General features: G+C 42.4%; 1 pseudogene; it reads right to left on the reverse strand.

Annotated features, from left to right (window-relative positions):
* Positions 1 to 18935: 18935 nt before the first annotated feature.
* Positions 18936 to 19720, reverse strand: LOC117357254 (annotated as a pseudogene).
* Between the last annotated feature and the right edge of the window lie 1130 nt (positions 19721 to 20850).

Here is a 20850-nt window from a genome sequence, read left to right on the forward strand (position 1 = left end):
TTGGTGGGGCGCAGCTCCACCCCTTGCTACACCACTGACTGCTGAAGTAGACGCATTTTAATGTTGACTTCCTATGAAGTTTTAGGGAACGTAAAGTGAATGTGATTTATGAGTAAAGTGCTTTATTGAGATTAAATTTGATAACAACTGTAACAATTTTGTAATTATTTATTTAAATTATATGTTTCATATATGTATTATGATGTGAGTTATGGTTTAGGAGTGTGTAGATATTAATTTAGTTAAATAGGGTACCAACTGGGGTGAAGTTATTTGGTAGTGTTTGAAAAGAATTAGGTCCCAATTACTGCCCCACACTCTCTCTGTCATTAGCAAGACAGATGCATCTGGGGACAATATCTTAGAGACAAAAATTCTCCCAAACATGTCCAGTTTATTGTCATCTCTACAACTCTTTTATATCATTTTACATGAGTCAATGTCGTCAGCATGTGACGTAAATACAGAAAGAATATGCAGAAAGAATATGCAGGAGCATGGTAACCTTAGCTAAAGTGCACTGGCCTATCCACTAGCTGGGTAGCTTAACACGGAGCCAAAAGTCTCCATAGAGCCAGTAAATATCACCTAAGGTGAAAATCTGATGCTGCAACAATGGGGCATACCTATGATCCAAGACAGAACAATAACCTGGGGGTAAATTACCTACAAAACTACCCTGTGTCAGATTAGAAACATGACATGTGTACCGTAATTACCCTTATAGATGGTAACGGCAATATCAAGCTTTTTCTGTCCAGGCACCAAAAGGTATTTAGAACACCACAGTGCACAAAGGGGATAGGTAAAATTAAAGGAGGTAGATAGATCCCGTAAGAAAACTGATGGGTCGGATAGCTAGACCCACCCTTAAACCACATGCCCATAATATACATACCTTCATCAGTAGGTCTAGGGTTGTCAATAGTAAGAGAAAGCTTAATAATTTGTACAGGAACACTTTTCCTATAACAGTTTCCAACCTTACGAAGGGTCCTATGAATAAGCAGTAATTTACCATTTTGGTCCACTTTTTTCAGAGCACTTTCTGGTTTATAAGCCCAGTCAGTATCAATATTCCACCCTACCGTTCCCCAGAATGCACACTTACCCCCCAACGTGAGTCAGTAACACATATATATACATTTGTCTTTAGTTTTAGGAATCTCTGAGGACCAATGGCACAGCCTTGGGATATCAATTGATGAACAGTCCACAATGTCACAATACTCAAAAGTGAAGGTGACCACGTGCACACTGCTGGAAGTATACCAAAGGGTAGTATACTGTCTGTCTTTCTGGATTCTAATTGAAGGGCAGCCCTTGGAAGGGAGTCCAGCTTGACGTCGTGTTCGCAAAGAGGTGCCGGGGGTGCTGTTTAAGCAGGAGTGTCATTTACAGATGGGTATGGGCAGAAAGTGTCGTGGACCCAGGACACATCATCCCTGTAGACCCATTTAGAAATCATCCATACAGGAAGAAAAACTAGCAGCAGCGTTGCCAGTAAGAGAATGATAAAGTTGGTAGAATGCTGCAATGAGATCATCATGTTGTTCCACTGGAGGAGGTGAAATCTGCGCAGGGAAGACTTGCTTCTGGGGTTTTAGGTTAACCCTCTTCAAGCGACTTGCGTGGATCCAAACAGAAAACTCCTCAGTGAGTACAGCGGTACTGGTCACAGCGATCGCAGTAGTGGGAAGGCCAAAGAGGAAATCCATCTGCTTCCTATCCTTGGAAAGCTTCTGGACGATCACCAGGCTGGAAAAAATGGGTAGGAATCTGTGGAGAGAAAGGAGAAGTGCAAGACACGTTACTTTGAACAAGCCCTAATATTTCAATGAGCTTTTGGACGTATTCCTCCTGTATCAAGGGAAGATCACTACTCTCAACTATTGAGGGTTTGTCTACCCATGGGGCGGGGAAAGGTCATCCCATGAGAATCTCAAAGGGAGAGCAGCCAGATGTCTGTGCATACAGAAAGAGATACACCGAAAAGAGTCCAAATATCATTCAGCAGCTGTACTCCAATGTGATCCAAATAAGAGATAGAAAACAAGAGAGAAACCATGTTGCCTGTACTGAATGTGGCAACATGTGACAATACCAATACATTTACTTGGTATAGCTATGGCAAAAGAGAGACAATATTCAGTTACTTAAGGTTCTTACTTGAACATTCCAAAAAGATATGTTTTTGCGTGCTGCATATAACTATTATGGCACTTTTAGAGAGACCATACTGATGTACTGAATGTATTCAGAAATATATACTGAATGGATCATTTGTAGGGAGCACCACAAAATAAACGCTGTATAAAGTAAAACATTTTCTTAAACATATAACCCCTAACTAAACTACATTTAGAATATGAAAGCTATAAGTAAAAGAACATTGCGCAATTAGGCTAGTAAGAAGTGGAAAAAGAGCTCTAGAAATGGCCAATGTTATGTATCCTGGGGTACCCACTAAGCTAAAGCAAGTAGACATGACACAGACAAAACATAAAGTTTTAAGCGTGAAGCTATTATTCCATCTGTCAAGTGTGCAGGGCTGAATTTAACTCTGCAAATACATTGATATAAAAAACCAAAACTACAAATAATGTATATCATAACCTCATATTCGGAAAAAGGCATAAAGCTAATGTCTTTTTGGAGCGTCTCTATCTCTGCAGTGATAAAGAGGACCCTTGGAAAACATTAGAAATATCTGTGCCAAAATTGATCTGGGATGGCTATGTATATATCCGAACTACTGCTAAGAAAAAGAAAAAACATTTTAAATTAGCAACATCCTAATAGAAAGGAATTGTGTTTTCCAATTTGTTTTCAATTCACAAACGTGCCAGCTGTAGCTATCGAGCTATATATATCTGTATCAAGGAGCAAAAGGTCAAGAATGAAAATATCACTAGCAAGAAGTTGAAATGTCGAGCGAGCACTGCGATAACCAATACCATGATATTGGGCAATGAATAAGGGAGAGCTAGCAGCTGGTATCCAGGGTTTCCCCTCTTTGCACCAAAGTCCGTCCAAAAGGGCGGCTTTGGGCACCTGGCAAACGTCAGGCATCAAGTTCAGAGGGGGGTAACAAAGGACTGAAGCTGTGAAAAAAGAGAGGAAAAGAATCCTGTTCACCCTTGAGACCCAGAAGCCCATTTAAAAGAAGGGCTTGGACATCGTGAAAAGTGTGAAGGGTAGTGGGGTGACCAAGGGTCAGAGGAGTAACCATCTCTACCACCATAGCACATGCAGCCAGGGCTCTCAAGCAGGCAAGCATGCCATGAACTTGAACAGGAGTGACTGTAGAAAAAAAGGCAACAGAGCGTAACTTACCGCCATGTTCTCCCTTCATGGTGTTACAATGGTCCCGAACAAAGAGATGAAACATATGGTCATAATCAGGAAGACCCAGGCCTGGGCTAGAAACCAAAGCACATCTCAAATGTCCAACATTTCATGAGTCCATCTGATAAGAGCAGTCATTTCAGAACCCAGGGTCTGTCTCAGAATCTGATCATAGAAGGAACAATCAGAGATCCATTGAGTAACCAATCATATCAAGAAAAGTAAGCATGTCTTTCTTGGTAGCTGGGCAGGGCAGACCCAGAACAGCAGCAATGCGGGAAGTGCAGAGTTTCCTCTGACTATGAGACAGGACAAAACCCAGGTATTTCACTTCAGATTTACACCAGTGCAGTTTATTTCGTGGTACCTTGTGACCACACACAGACAACCATTGTAAAAGGTGCAAACTATCAGCCTGACAGGTCTCCTGAATTATGGAACACAAAAAGAGGTACAGGATGAGGACAGAACCATGAGGGGCAGTCCATGGCTGTATAATAGCCCGGAGGACAATGGAGAACACCACAGGGGAGTCAACATAGCCCTGGGGCATTCCACACCAGGTATACTGTTGCTTAAAGGTGAAGGCAAAAAGGGGCTGAGAAGCCTCATCAACAAGGACTGAAAAAAAAACATTCTTTAGGACAATGACAGAAAAAAACATTGGCTGCCGGTGGAATGGAGGAGAGGAAGAAAGGAACATCAGAGACAATAGGTGCAATGAGAATTACCAAAACATTAACAGCCCTAAAGTCTGGGACGAAGCGGGGGGTGCCATCAGCTTTGACAACAAGAGTAAGAAGAGATGGTGGTTTTGATAATACTGGAGGAAAGAAAAGAGACAATCAGTGGAATCATGATTCTCACCGTACTGCTTACAACATTGTCAGTGGAAGCCCAAACCGGGAAGTCTGGGGGAAGGGGCAAAAGCATTCATGCACAGACCCTGATAATGAAAGCAAAGAACAACAGCAAGGCTGGCAATCAAAAGTGCATTTGTACTTTATAGAATTCAAACTGTCAAATAGAAAAATATGGCTTTCAGTCAGAAAGAGAAAACCAGAATCGCATTCCTTAAGGTCAGTAACTAGGTATCCAAATAAGCACAGAGAAAATTTACAACTTGCTAATCTTCTAAAAACAAAACAAAATTTTGCCAGCACAGGACACAAAGGAAGCAGCCGTAGAAGAAACGCACAAAATGAGTCAGGATCAAACTATTATATGTTCGAAAGGGAGACAAGAAACAGTTCTTGTGTACAAGCTGCGAGGGAAAGATCTTAGACTGATTCAAACACCGCTTGCAATTCATTCCACATAACAGCATGTCCTACCTCAGTGTTAACACAGTCTCTACGGTTGTTGGGTAAAACACACTAAATCACAAATAGTCAGGCTTACTTTGTTTAAGAGTACAGACAGTCAAAGTTCACTATGTAAAGAGAACAGATCTCAAGTGTCTGCAGTCAAACCTCAGAGAAACTATTCAAGTGAACAATTTTGACTGATATAACCAAAGACAAATTTTTTCAGTGATTATTGCTTAAGTGATTGTCGATTATAATACTGAAAAAATACTTAGCTTGGGTCGAACTTCACAACCCAGCCCGCTCAATAGATATAATCCAATATCCAATAAGACGGAAGATCTCCATTTCGCCCGGAAATATATTATATCAGGCTTCTTCAGAAAATAAGGATTTGGTCAAGGACAGACACTCTTGGACCATCCATGACTAGCCACAGAGTCGAGCAGTGGTATAACTTTCAACCAACAGCTGAAAGCGGCAAACGCAAAACCTCAGTGTTAAACATATAAACAGTGCAAACGTATACGGAAAAGGATTGGTGACACAGAAAGATGTAAGCTGAAGGAAGAATGTCACACACACAGAGGCAACATAAGCCTTACAAGTCTCATCTGTCTAGGAGGGGGAGAATCCTAAGTGTCTTTATGACTCATTACAAAAACAATATAACAATGCAAAAATATTCGCTTATCTTACCTTATAAGCGAGGTACAGTAATAAGAGACAATAAAATCTTATACTCTATAAAATTTTTAACCTCACAAATGACAGAGTAGGCAGGGGGTTCTATAAAGAATTTCATTCTTCCCGAAAGAATGGCAGCTGCTTATATTCACGAGGGGCGCTTCCCAAAAGTACCCCGAGATTTTTCCCCAAAAACTCCGTAATAGAACCCAAAGCTTGAACTTAAAATAAAGGGTGGGAACAGGACGCCAATACCAGTGAGTATTAAAGAACAGAAAAAATTCAGAAATACTCACAAAATATTGGTGATGTCATCTGTCCATCCCGGACGAGCCCCCAACTGAAAAGAATTAGGTCCCAATTACTGCCCCACACTCTCTCTGTCATTAGCAAGACAGATGCATCTGGGGACAATATCTTAGAGACAAAAAATCTCCCAAACATGTCCAGTTTATTGTCATCTCTACAACTCTTTTATATCATTTTACATGAGTCAATGTCGTCAGCATGTGATGTAAATACAAACCATATATGGACACAGGTTACATGAAACTTTAAAGAAATAACAAACATCTTACTATCTAAAGGCCAAAGTTTAAAGGTGCTTTGGTCAGCAGAGCCTTTTTCTTATCTAAAGCTACTTGCAAATACAGCTTATGAAAACAGTTGAATTCACTTCACAACAAGATAACACACATCTCTCAAACATAAAATGGCCTTGCAGTACTTCAGAGAAAGAAAAACAAACAGGGTCTGGTTTTCTTACAGCTTCAAACACAGCCTAAGGAAAACTACACGTGTCCCTTCAGAGTTCTTACCATATTGTATCAAATGCATATTCATTAGGAATATCTTGAAAACCTGAATGACAGGGGAGAGTATGTGGTGCAGTGGTTAGAGCTATAGCCTTGACACCCTGAGGTTGTGGATTCAAATCCAACACTCCTCCTTGTGACCCTGGGCAAGTCACTTAATCACTATTGCCCCAGGTACATTAGTTAAAGTGGGAGCCCACCAGGACAGTTAGGAAAAAATGTTTGAGTACCTGGATAATTTGTAATCAACATAGAATTGTAGGATATGTGGAATATAAATTATTTAAATTTACATAATTCCACAGGACAGGATTAAGAACCATTGCGGTATAGCAGAGGTGTCAAACTCAGTCACATTAAGGGGCCAAAATCCAAAACACAGGCTAAGCCGTGGGCCAGACCCCGCCCTCTTAATAGTACTAATTGTAACACCATTTTTTCCATTCACTTTTCATGTACACTTCTCCCTCTGAATCTGCGGTTTCAGTATCCGTGGATTCGGTTATTCGTGATTTTTTTTTTTAATCGATTTTAATTTTTTGGGCTATTTTTAAGTTCTCTGAGACTTCCCAGAACCTTACCTGGTGGTCTAGCAGGCTTTCAGGGTAGGAGCGATCTTCCTACGCTCCTGCCCCGTGCAGATCACTCATAGGAAATGGCTGCCTTGAGCACTCGTTCTAACCCACCAACATTAAATATAAAACATTATTTTAGAATCTTTTCAGACAGAATCAGAGCCCATCCCCACCAAAGCTCATCTGAATTACATTTTCTTACTTGATATGGCCTGTGGCCCACTTTGAAGGAAAGTGATGAGGGCAGACTTTTGTCACAAACAAGGGAAAAATTGAGGCTCCAGCTCCAGTCCAACCCAATGCCCGACACTCATTGCAGTACCTTGTGCCTCTCACTGCAGGTCCTTGTGGCTTTGTTTTGCTTCAAGCAGGCCTAATCTTTCTCACTACTGCGGCTCTGCAGAATATGACTGGAGGCAGGAGAGGTACTCATGCTCCCCCACCCTTGCGCACATTGTACTGCTGGGCCTGACCAGTAGGGAGGTAGAGCTGGAGAAGAAAGTCAAGAAGGGAGGTGGAGCTGGAGGTAGAAATCAAGAGGGCAAGCCTACGGTTATAATCAGCGCTCCCCCCTCCTATTGCTGCCTGAATTTTCTCTTGTGGTCTCTTCAACAGTAAATTAACAGTGCCGGTGAGTAATTTACACTGCCGGTGTAGTTGTCAACTTGCACGTGCCGGCAGCACACCAGAAATGAATTTAACTGTGCTGGCCCTAGCGATGCAACCTGGCTGGGGCCGGCAGAGTTAAATTCATTTCCGGTGCACTGCTTTCAATGCATATTCATTGGGGAAATCCTGAAAACCCAACTGGAATAGGCTCTCGATGACCGGAGTTCCCTACCCCTGGGTTAGGCGATATTTAAAAATACATACAGGGCTCCTTTGAAGCGGAACGCTTCTTTGGTTGGTGGAATCCAGTTCCACCTCTTGCCCCTCCACAAACTCCGCCCCTAGCTCTCACCACTGGTTGCAATATCAGGTCGTTTTTCCATGCTGGGAAAACAAAACTGATGAGACAGTGCTGCAGGAACACCACAAAGAAACTACATACTAGCAGAATACAACATCTTGGTCACGTGCAAAACACATACAATCAAAACAAGGGCTTGTAGAACAGTAATAGGGAAAAGCAGAAGTGGAAACTTCAAGAAGTGAAACCATCTATAGCTACAGAAATAGAAACTAAAATGTGAACAATTGGAAACTTCAAGAAGTGAAACCATCTATGGCAGTGGTCTCAAACTCAAACCCTTTGCAGGGCCACATTTTGGATTTGTAGGTACTTGGAGGGCCTCAGAAAAAATAGTTAATATCTTATTAAAGAAATGACATTTTTGCATGAGGTAAAACTCTATAGTTTATAAATCTTTCCTTTTGGCTGAGTCTTAATAATAATATTGTCATTTATAGCTAAAGAGACATATGTTCAAGAAACTTTTATTTTATTTTTGTGATTATGATAAACATAGCGAGGGCCTCAAAACAGTACCTGGCGGGCTGCATGTGGTCCCTGGGCCACGAGTTTGAGACCACTGATCTATGTTGTTACAGAAATAGAAACTAAAAGATGAGATATCAGAGACATACTTTTCCAAAAGCTGACCCATTTCAAATAACATTCAAAATAAAAAGCTCCTTTCTACCTTTCATTGGCTTATTTTGTATTTCCATTTGCTTTGGTCCCACATCTCTTTTCTTTTACCCCTCCCCCCCCCCCCCCCCGTCTTTACAGGGTCTCCTATCCATTTGAAATTTCATCTCTCTCCATGTCCCCCATACAATTCCTCTGTTTTATTAATCCTCAGTCCCTAAACTCAGACTGTACACTGGAATCACAAATATTCTGACAATTTTGAAGAGAGGATTGTGGGGTGGGGCACTCAAGCGGCAGGGAAAAGTGGGAGTGGGAAAGAGTGTTGGTGGGGCGCAGCACCACCCCTTGCTACACCACTGACTGCTGAAGTAGACGCATTTTAATGTTGACTTCCTATGAAGTTTTAGGGAACGTAAAGTGAATGTGATTTATGAGTAAAGTGCTTTATTGAGATTAAATTTGATAACAACTGTAACAATTTTGTAATTATTTATTTAAATTATATGTTTCATATATGTATTATGATGTGAGTTATGGTTTAGGAGTGTGTAGTGTGACAGGGAAGCTCCTGTCACGGTGAAAACTACTACTAAAACTCCCCAGAATGCAGCACAAGGCTGGATAAAACCAGGCATGGAGTCAGGACAGCTGGCTCAGGCAAAAGAAGGCAAGCCCAGGCAGGTTCCAGCACAGCTGAAGAGCCAATTAAGAAAGGCTCTGCAGACCACTGATTGCCCCTATCACTCCTTTCCTGAAGGCAGGGAGAAACCTGAGGCTAATTTAGAAGGGGGTGGAGTCAGACCCCGGGGTTGGCCTTATAGGAAAGATCAATTTACAGAGAGGAAAAGGAGAAGGGAGGAAACTAGAGAAGGAACGAGAGTGAAGAGAGAGGAGAACCAGAAGGAGTGGTTGAGAAGCCAAACTACTCACGTGGGTTCCAGGACACAGAGGGTGCCTCAAGTCCAGCAGGAACGGAGGGCAAGAAGCCCACACCTAGGGAAAGGTGTTACTGCCCTGGAGAGGTATTGTGACTGGCAACTCAAGCCCCAAAGAGCAGGGCTGGGAAAGCCTCCCCAGAGAAAAGCTGCAGATAGTTTTGCAGACGTACAGAGAGGGGGAGGGGAAGCACAAACAGAAAGAAGTGAAGAAACTTCAAGCCAGAGTTCCCGGGAGTGTGAATGGGAAATGGACAGCATACTAAGTAATGAGATAAGTGAAGAGGGCATGGACCTTGGAGAATATGATGTTTGCATGTCCTAAGTTAAACTCCTGAAGAACGGTCTCCTATTGTTTGTATACCCGACAGCATGAGCAGTGCGGGCAGAGTTAACAAGGTGCTAATCAAGTGTTAAACAAATGCAGAGAGCTGAGAAGGAAAGGCTGGACGCAAGCCGTGCTCAGCTAGCTAGGCTCATAAAAGGTGAAGTCCAGAGAGAGAGAGTAATCAAGCCCGGCTGGGGCTACGAGCCAAGGAAGGCATTAACTGACTTATACGTTTGCTGGGGATTTTACTTGTGATAAGGAAGTGCAATCTTGCTCCTTATTAGAACCTGGACTGTAAGAGTATAAGGGGGGGAGAGGCCCTCTAAGCACTGTAACCAACTGAGGTGAATGTTTTATGTTTTTTCTTCTGCTGTGTATTTTCTTTGAACTTTGGGTTAGTAATAAACCTGATACTTTATTCTAAAGAATCCGGTATCCGGGTCTTCCTTCCACTGCCATATAAAAGGCGCATCAAAAATCTTACTTGTGGTCCGGGCCGCAGTTTCCTACTTACTCAGGGACGGGCCCGGTCACAGTAGATATTAATTTAGTTAAATAGGGTACCAACTGGGGTGAAGTTATTTGGTAGTGTTCTTACCATATTGTATCAAATGCATATTCATTAGGAATATCTTGAAAACCTGAATGACAATGAGAGTATGTGGTGCAGTGGTTAGAGCTATAGCCTTGACACCCTGAGGTTGTGGATTCAAATCCCACACTGCTCCTTGTGACCCTAGGCAAATCACTTAATCACTATTGCCCCAGGTACATTAGTTAGAGTGGGAGCCCACCAGGACAGTTAGGAAAAAATGTTTGAGTACCTGGATAATTTGTAATCAACATAGAATTGTAGGATATGTGGAATATAAATTATTTAAATTTACATAATTCCACAGGACAGGATTAAGAACCATTGCTGTATAGCAGGGGTGTCAAACTCAGTCACATTAAGGGGCCGAAATCCAAAACACAGGCTAAGCCGTGGGCCAGACTCCGCCCCCATAATAGTACTAATTGTAACACCATTTTTTCCATTCACTTTTCATGTACACTTCTCCCTCTGAATCTGCGGTTTCAGTATCCGTGTATTCAGTTATTCGTGATTTTTTTTTTTATCGATTTTAATTTTTTGGGCTATTTTTAAGCCCTCTGAGACTCCCCAGAACCTTACCTGGTGGTCTAGCAGGCTTTCAGGGTAGGAGCGATCTTCCTACGCTCCTGCCCCATGCAGATCACTCATAGGAAATGGCTGCCTTGAGCACTCGTTCTAACCCACCAACATTAAATATAAAACATTATTTTAGAATCTTTTCAGTCAGAATCAGAGCCCATCCCCACCAAAGCTCATCTGAATTACATTTTCTTACTTGATATGGCCTGTGGCCCACTTTGAAGGAAAGTGATGAGGGCAGACTTTTGTCACAAACAAGGGAAAAATTGAGGCTCCAGCTCCAGTCCAACCCAATGCCCGACACTCATTGCAGTACCTTGTGCCTCTCACTGCAGGTCCTTGTGGCTTTGTTTTGCTTCAAGCAGGCCTAATCTTTCTCACTACTGCGGCTCTGCAGAATATGACTGGAGGCAGGAGAGGTACTCATGCTCCCCCACCCTTGCGCACATTGTACTGCTGGGCCTGACCAGTAGGGAGGTAGAGCTGGAGAAGAAAGTCAAGAAGGGAGGTGGAGCTGGAGGTAGAAATCAAGAGGGCAAGCCTACGGTTATAATCAGCGCTCCCCCCTCCTATTGCTGCCTGAATTTTCTCTTGTGGTCTCTTCAACAGTAAATTAACAGTGCCGGTGAGTAATTTACACTGCCGGTGTAGTTGTCAACTTGCACGTGCCGGCAGCACACCAGAAATGAATTTAACTGTGCTGGCCCTAGCGATGCAACCTGGCTGGGGCCGGCAGAGTTAAATTCATTTCCGGTGCACTGCTTTCAATGCATATTCATTGGGGAAATCCTGAAAACCCAACTGGAATAGGCTCTCGATGACCGGAGTTCCCTACCCCTGGGTTAGGCGATATTTAAAAATACATACAGGGCTCCTTTGAAGCGGAACGCTTCTTTGGTTGGTGGAATCCAGTTCCACCTCTTGCCCCTCCACAAACTCCGCCCCTAGCTCTCACCACTGGTTGCAATATCAGGTCGTTTTTCCATGCTGGGAAAACAAAACTGATGAGACAGTGCTGCAGGAACACCACAAAGAAACTACATACTAGCAGAATACAACATCTTGGTCACGTGCAAAACACATACAATCAAAACAAGGGCTTGTAGAACAGTAATAGGGAAAAGCAGAAGTGGAAACTTCAAGAAGTGAAACCATCTATAGCTACAGAAATAGAAACTAAAATGTGAACAATTGGAAACTTCAAGAAGTGAAACCATCTATGGCAGTGGTCTCAAACTCAAACCCTTTGCAGGGCCACATTTTGGATTTGTAGGTACTTGGAGGGCCTCAGAAAAAATAGTTAATATCTTATTAAAGAAATGACATTTTTGCATGAGGTAAAACTCTATAGTTTATAAATCTTTCCTTTTGGCTGAGTCTTAATAATAATATTGTCATTTATAGCTAAAGAGACATATGTTCAAGAAACTTTTATTTTATTTTTGTGATTATGATAAACATAGCGAGGGCCTCAAAACAGTACCTGGCGGGCTGCATGTGGTCCCTGGGCCACGAGTTTGAGACCACTGATCTATGTTGTTACAGAAATAGAAACTAAAAGATGAGATATCAGAGACATACTTTTCCAAAAGCTGACCCATTTCAAATAACATTCAAAATAAAAAGCTCCTTTCTACCTTTCATTGGCTTATTTTGTATTTCCATTTGCTTTGGTCCCACATCTCTTTTCTTTTACCCCTCCCCCCCCCCCCCCCCCGTCTTTACAGGGTCTCCTATCCATTTGAAATTTCATCTCTCTCCATGTCCCCCATACAATTCCTCTGTTTTATTAATCCTCAGTCCCTAAACTCAGACTGTACACTGGAATCACAAATATTCTGACAATTTTGAAGAGAGGATTGTGGGGTGGGGCACTCAAGCGGCAGGGAAAAGTGGGAGTGGGAAAGAGTGTTGGTGGGGCGCAGCACCACCCCTTGCTACACCACTGACTGCTGAAGTAGACGCATTTTAATGTTGACTTCCTATGAAGTTTTAGGGAATGTAAAGTGAATGTGATTTATGAGTAAAGTGCTTTATTGAGATTAAATTTGATAACAACTGTAACAATTTTGTAATTATTTATTTAAATTATATGTTTCATATATGTATTATGATGTGAGTTATGGTTTAGGAGTGTGTAGATATTAATTTAGTTAAATAGGGTACCAACTGGGGTGAAGTTATTTGGTAGTGTTCTTACCATATTGTATCAAATGCATATTCATTAGGAATATCTTGAAAACCTGAATGACAATGAGAGTATGTGGTGCAGTGGTTAGAGCTATAGCCTTGACACCCTGAGGTTGTGGATTCAAATCCCACACTGCTCCTTGTGACCCTAGGCAAATCACTTAATCACTATTGCCCCAGGTACATTAGTTAGAGTGGGAGCCCACCAGGACAGTTAGGAAAAAATGTTTGAGTACCTGGATAATTTGTAATCAACATAGAATTGTAGGATATGTGGAATATAAATTATTTAAATTTACATAATTCCACAGGACAGGATTAAGAACCATTGCTGTATAGCAGGGGTGTCAAACTCAGTCACATTAAGGGGCCGAAATCCAAAACACAGGCTAAGCCGTGGGCCAGACTCCGCCCCCATAATAGTACTAATTGTAACACCATTTTTTCCATTCACTTTTCATGTACACTTCTCCCTCTGAATCTGCGGTTTCAGTATCCGTGTATTCAGTTATTCGTGATTTTTTTTTTAATCGATTTTAATTTTTTGGGCTATTTTTAAGCCCTCTGAGACTCCCCAGAACCTTACCTGGTGGTCTAGCGGGCTTTCAGGGTAGGAGCGATCTTCCTACGATCCTGCCCCATGCAGATCACTCATAGGAAATGGCTGCCTTGAGCACTCGTTCTAACCCACCAACATTAAATATAAAACATTATTTTAGAATCTTTTCAGTCAGAATCAGAGCCCATCCCCACCAAAGCTCATCTGAATTACATTTTCTTACCTGATATGGCCTGTGGCCCACTCTGAAGGAAAGTGATGAGGGCAGACTTCTGTCACAAACAAGGGAAAAATTGAGGCTCCAGCTCCAGTCCAACCCAATGCCCGACACTCATTGCAGTACCTTGTGGCTTCGTTTTGCTTCAAGCAGGCCTAATCTTTCTCACTACTGTGGCTGTGCAGAATATGACTGGAGGCAGGAGAGGTACTCATGCTCCCCCACCCTTGCGCACATTGTACTGCTGGGCCAGACCATTAGGGAGGTAGAGCTGGAGGAGGATGTCAAGAAGGGAGGTGGAGCTGGAGGTAGAAATCAAGAGGGCAAGCCTACGGTTATAATCAGCGCTCCCCCCTCCTTGTGCTGCCTGAATTTTCTCTTGTGGTCTCTTCAACAGTAATTTAACAGTGCCAGCGAGTAATTTACACTGCCGGTGTAGTTGTCAACTTGCACGTGCCGGCAGCACACCAGAAATGAATTTAACTGTGCTGGTTCTAGCGATGCATCCTGGCTGGGGCCGGCAGAGTTAAATTCATTTCCGGTGCACTGCTAGCATGCGCAAGTTGACAACCACACAGGCGGTGTAAATTACTGGCCGGCATTGTTAAATTACTGCATGGCCGGCACTGGGGTGTGTCGCTGGGGCAAGCACAATTAAATTCATTTTTGTTGTGTTGCTAACACGTGCAAGCCCACAAGTGCTATTATTTCCGTCAGGTGAGGGCCCAAAACCGAAAGCAAGGCAACATCTTGAAGTCCTGTTTACTCCCCCCTAACACCAGCCCTGAACTGTGGGCCACATAAAACAGCCAGGTGTGCCGGATTGAGCCCACAGGCCTTGTTTTTGACACATGTGCTCTAAAGCATTCACTTTTTATTTACAGAGGAGCATTTTTTTTGTCTGCTTATTGGGGCTGAATGGTGTACATCCAAGAGTACTGAAGGAACTTAGGGAAGTTCTGGCGGCTCCTCTGGCTGACCTTTTCAGTGCTTTTCTAGAGTCAGGAGTGGTACAGGAGGACTGGAGAAGGGTAGATGTGGTCCCTCTCTACAGAAATGGAAGTAAGGAAGAAGTAGGGAACTACAGGCCCATAAGTCTGACTTCTGTGGTAAGTAAACGAATGGAAATGTTTTTAAAACAGAATCAAGTTTATTAAAATTTATTATACCGCCTATAAGAAATTTCTAGGTGGTTTACAGTATAAAAATATAAAAATGGAAAGATGAACCATAGGACTTACAGGACGAACATCAGACAAGTTTAGACATAGTCAAATAGCATTGATAACAAGAGGAAGAGATGAGAATGACACGATGACAAAATTCATCACCATTCCCGTCCCCGCAGATAACCGCAGGAAATAATCCCATGTCATTTTCTAGTGTCTATTTCAACCTCGGTCCTTCTACACCAGCATTCTTCAAAGCAAAGCTGGCGGGTCAGTGGTTGTGCCCAATTATACTCTGATTCTTCCCTCTCTCCTTAAAGAATGACATGAAGATGGTTTCCTGCGGTTATCCACGGGGATGGGGACGGTGATGAATTTTGTCACCGTGTCATTCTCTAGTAGAGAGAGAGAACTACAATTCTGAATAGGAAAGGAAGACAAGATTAATAGAATGGGGAAGGGAATTTTACGTCTGTGTTGGAGAGGAGAAGATATGGTGTAGTATATAGCTCGAAATTGTCAAATAAAAAAAGTCTTCAGATTCGATTTGAATCTGTCCAAGGAAGATTCTTCTTGGAGATATGAAGGCATAGAGTTCCATAATTGTGGGGCTGTGACTGAAAATATTGAATGTGTTGTATCATAAATTATTTGCTGTGGTGAAGGTATTACTAAGAGATTTTGGTTTTGCGATCATAGTGTTCTTGATGGTATGTAAGGGATGAGTAATCTGTTAATGAATTCTGTCTGTTGAGAGATCTGTGTCTTAAAGAATAGTAATAGTGAAGTTTCTGGAATCCAGTGGTATACCAGACCTGAGGTAACATGAATTCATTAGAGGCAGGTCTTGTCAAACAAATCTAATCAATTCCTTTGACTGGGTGGATAGAGGGCGTGCGCTAGATGTGGTGTATTTAGATTTTAGCAAAGCCTTTGACAGTGCTCCTCACTGAGTGCCCTTGGTATGGGCCTCAAAGTGACAGACTGGGTCAGGAACTGGTTGAATGGAAGGCAACAGAGGGTAGTAGTTAATGGAGATCTCTCTGAGGAAAGGGATGTTGCCAGTAGTGTGCCTCAAGGTTCGGTTTTTGAGCCCATTCTTTTCAACATTTTTCTATGCAATATTGCTGAAGGGCTCCCTGGTAAGATTTTCCTGTTTGTGGATGATACCAAAATCAGCAATAGAGTAGAAACCCCTGATGGTGTAGATAACATGAGGAAGGACCTAGTGAAACATAGAAACATGGCCCATCTAGTCTGCCTATCCACAGTAACCATTATCTTTTTCTCTCTCTGAGAGATCCCACTTGCCTATCCCAGCCCCTCTTGAAGCTTAAGGAATGGTCTGAAATTTGGCAAGCTAAGATGTAATGCTAAGAAATGTAAGGTCATGCATTTGAGGTGCAAAAACCCAAAAGAATGGTATAGTTTAGCATTCCAGATTGTCTTAATATCATGGGCCCCTGCAACAGAATGTCATAGTGCAGTTGTCATTCTGCAAGTGGACCAGATCCATGTACCATGGGTGACAAGGCCAATCTGGGGCTATGAGAACTACCAATCCCTGATGAATTGCTATTCTGCGAATGACTTGGCTTATCGGCTACAGTGGAAAACATACAGCAGTTCTCTTGCTGGTCAAGGTTGTACGTGCCTTCTTGTTGTCCGCTGATACCATGATATCAAAAGTCTGTCGTGCCCCAGTGCCTCAATGCAGTTAAACGCTCATTGTGATAATGTCCATTCCCCTTGATCCAGCATCCGCCTGTTGAAGGAGTCGGCTTGGATATTGTCCACTCCTGCTATATGCACCGCTCTTATCGCCTGCAGGAGGACTTCCACCCACCGAAACAACAATTGGGCTTCTAGCTTCAGATAAGAAAGTTCTCTTGGTTCCCCCATGCCTGATGACATACGCCAGCGCTGTAGCATTGTCTGAGATTACTCTGCTTTGCCTTTCAGCCATGTCTGGAAGAAGCGGAGAACTAACTGAATGACTCTCAATCCAGTTTGTTGATGGACCATGTCTTCTACGATGGCAGCCATCAGCTTTGTACTGGATGACCCTCGTAATGACCACCCTAGACATAGAGACAGGCATCTGTCATTAGCGTCACCCATGACTCTATGTGGAGAGGAAGGCCTCTGGATAACGACTCCAGCTGGAGCCACCATTTTAACTTCTGTCACACCTTTGCCATCCAGGCTAACTCCTTCTTGAGTGAGTCCGACTGAGGAGCCCAACATGCCAGCAGTGGGTGCAGGTGTTCTCTTGCCCATGGAATCACCTCTATGGTCACCACCATGGACCTTAGAGCCTGCAGGAAATGCCAAGATGTAGGGGCCAGCTTTGCCAAGGTGTATAGGACAGTGCCAGGGGAACCCCAGCCAGTTGGATTTTCAAAATATCACTAATGAATATGCATGAGGCAGATTTGCATGCCTGTAATAGAAACATGATGGCAGATAAAGGTCAAATGGCCCAATCAGTCTGCCCATCCACAGTAACCATTATCTCTTCCTCTCTCTAAGAGATCCCATGTGCCTATCCTACGCTTTCTTGAATTCAGACATAGTCTCTGTCTCTACCACCTCTTCCAGAAGACTATTCCACATATCTCCCACCCTTTCTGTAAAAAAGTATTTCCTTAGATTACTCCTGATCCTATCACCTCTTTTTAAATTTTAGCCCCCCCAAATGTAAGGTTTTGGAGGGGTAATGTTGAAGTAAAGGCAGCCTTACAATCCGCCAGGTCCCGGGTTCAATACCCTCATTGAAGGTTCAATAGGCAGTAAAATTACTGACAAAGGGTGGGTTGGGTCGGGGGTGGGATCTGTTCGGACGGGGAGGGTGGGTGTGGGAGATTCACGATGTATACTTATGTGAAGTCCTTTGGTAATTAGCTATATTGTTTGCTGTTTTGTGAATCTGTTGAATTGGCTTTTTGGATTGCTTTTTGTACTTGACAAAGACAGCTAAGAGTGCTTGCATAGAGAATATATATATTGTGCAGAAATAAGCTTAATATTACAGAAAAGCAGAATTTATAAAGATATATCAAGCATTACAATTAATGAGAGAGAATAGACAGTTTTCCTGTCTTACAGAATCCAGAGGAAAGAGAGAGAGGGGAGGGATGATGTTCCAGACAGAGAAGAGAGGGGGTGTTGCAGAGAGGGGGCTTTTAGAGGTTGGAGTCTTATTCTCAAAATAGAAACTACTGTATGTCCCAGTATCTTTCTGTTTATAATTTGTAAACTGTTTGAAACAATAGTGAATAAGGTGAGTGGGGTGTGAGAGACTGGAGAAGAAAAGAGGGAGAATTTCCAGTATCACTTTGACAATGGTTTCTGATTAACCCTAACTATCTGTGTTAGACCATACACCTGGGCTTACTGTATATCTTAAGCCAGGGGTGTCCAATGTCGGTCCTCGAGGGCCGCAATCCAGTCGGGTTTTCAGGATTTCCCCAATGAATATGCATGAGATCTGTGTGCATGCACTGCTTTCAATGCATATTCATTGGGGAAATCCTGAAAACCCGACTGGATTGCGGCCCTCGAGGACCGACATTGGACACCCCTGTCTTAAGCTGTCCATCTTAAGCACCAGACATTAATTCATCTTATCTGTCTTTAGCACATCTTCGCACCTCTTAGCTGTACCAAGGTCCTTTGTCACCTTTAAGCACTGATGTAATATAGGCTGTCTGGGACAATCTAAGGCTGTTTGCACTGACATGCCCTAAGGTCAATTATGAATGATATGATCTCCCATAGGCCTTTGCTGACATTGGTAAGGCCAACCAAAAATGCTGAGGCTGACACTCTTAACTTCATCCTATGCCCTCTCATTCCAGAGCTTCCTTTCAAATGAAAGAGACTCAACATGAGCATTTACGCCATGTAGGTATTTAAACGTTTTAAGTTTTTCAAGTTTTATTAAAATTTGATATAATTGCCTATTCCAAGGTTTCTAGGTGAAATACAAAAATAAAAACTGAACAATGTTGGTGTAGTAGGCTGTAAGCAGCACTTCAGAGAGGTGTACTGAGAATGGAACCCATGTGCTCACTTACAGGCTGATTGATATGGAAACGCGTGGGCATTCTCCTCATTATTGCGGAGTCCAGATCCTGAGGACGATTGGTTGCTCCCATGACTATCACCTGACAATTGAAATCTATATCAAGACCATCCCAGAGACTCATAAACTGAGCTTTCATCATGGTTGTAGCTTCATGGTCAGAACTTGAGCAATTTTGAAGGAAAGAATCTATTTCATCAATAAAGATGCTAGAAGGCTGCAATTTTATTGTAAGGGAGAAAACTGCAGCAGCCAGTTTTTTGGATTCTCCATACCACTTATCAGCGTAGAAGGCTGAAGGTTAATAAACTGACAGCCTGCTTCCTTTGCAGTAGCCTTGGCAATCAGAGTTTTACCACAACCTGGAGGGCCATAGAGGAGAACCTCTTTGGGAGGCTGCAACAGCCTAGAGTTTTCAAACGTTTTTTCTTAATAGATAGAATTACTGTGTCTTTCAGATCATTAATAATTATCTAACTCCATGTTACTTGCATGCTGAGAGGGTCTACAAGATGGGCAGCAATGCTCATTTCATATTCCGTAAGCTTCACATTCTTCACGCCAATTTGCTTCATTAACATCTCTGTTTGTTTTTGAACTTCTACTTTTTGCTTTCTAGAAGGAACAATGGCATCTACCATCCACTTGATAGAGAAATACATCACAGCACCAAAAATTGTCAAATTCAACTTCATTGCAACTTATAGGACAAGAAAAGGCTTCAGCATGCACCATGTTGATCATGAATCCCATATGTTTAATACCCCACCATAGTCAATGAAAGGAAACTGAGGTGGAAGTGGATTTTGCACCTCTCCATATCTGCACCAAACCTAGTGTCCAAACTGAGACATCGATATCCTGGACTTCCACACTCAGAACCATACTAGCATAGTACCATAAACTAGTACACTAACCCCAGAAAAGTGTTACCTTTACGCCACTGCTGACACAGGAATTACTTTTCAATATTAAAAACACACAAATAAACTTCCAGTACCTTAACATTCCTACTGACAGCTAATCCATTCATTTAAATCATTTTCATGTACCTTCATATAAACCCTAGTTCACATAATCATTTATGTATTAGTATACCTTTTTGACAGTTAAAAACCATATTAAATCATAGGTGACCTTGAACATACAAACAGCAGCCCTAAGTTTAGAGCGCATTACTTCATTCACCCACTGTATAAGATGCAACACGTGTGAAATTTCACATACTGCACCACTGACTAGTGCTACGCCCAAGAACAAAATCCATCAGTGATGGAGAAAATCAAAGCCACCATTAAAACATATTGTGGTTTCTTTTTCAGCATAGATCCTCCTCCCTCCCCCTTAGAATACACTCCATTTCTTTCAGAACGATCAAAACACCTTTAAACCACACATATACCAAACTGCAGAGTTGTCACCGCAAACCCCAATAACTGTGCACCCACTCAAACACACAGGCATCAAAAGGGGAGAGCCACCCGAGCCCAATCAATTTTATACCACTCTCTTATACGCTGTCCCGAAAAGCCGCTGACAGAGATATCAAGTCACACATTAGGTCGCCCTCACACTCTCACACGCCAAACACCCCTCTTCACATGCATATGGAGATGGTCAGTTATCCATCTCTCTCCCCCCACTCTAACTGGTTAAAATACATAAACATAATTTTGGATTTACCAAATGTACAGGAACATTAGAGTAGGCTGGGAAGAACTACAATTGTTAAATTCAGGGTAAGAACAAAGGGAGGGGGTTTGTAAAAATAAGAGAATAACTTTGATTTTAGCAAAGATCGATGGGTAAGTTCTAAGTTATATCAAGAAGGCATCTTTGAAAAGGTGGCTTTTCAGTTTCCCTTT

Source organism: Geotrypetes seraphini, chromosome 3 (genome assembly GCF_902459505.1).
Source record: "Geotrypetes seraphini chromosome 3, aGeoSer1.1, whole genome shotgun sequence".
NCBI lineage: Eukaryota > Metazoa > Chordata > Amphibia > Gymnophiona > Dermophiidae > Geotrypetes > Geotrypetes seraphini.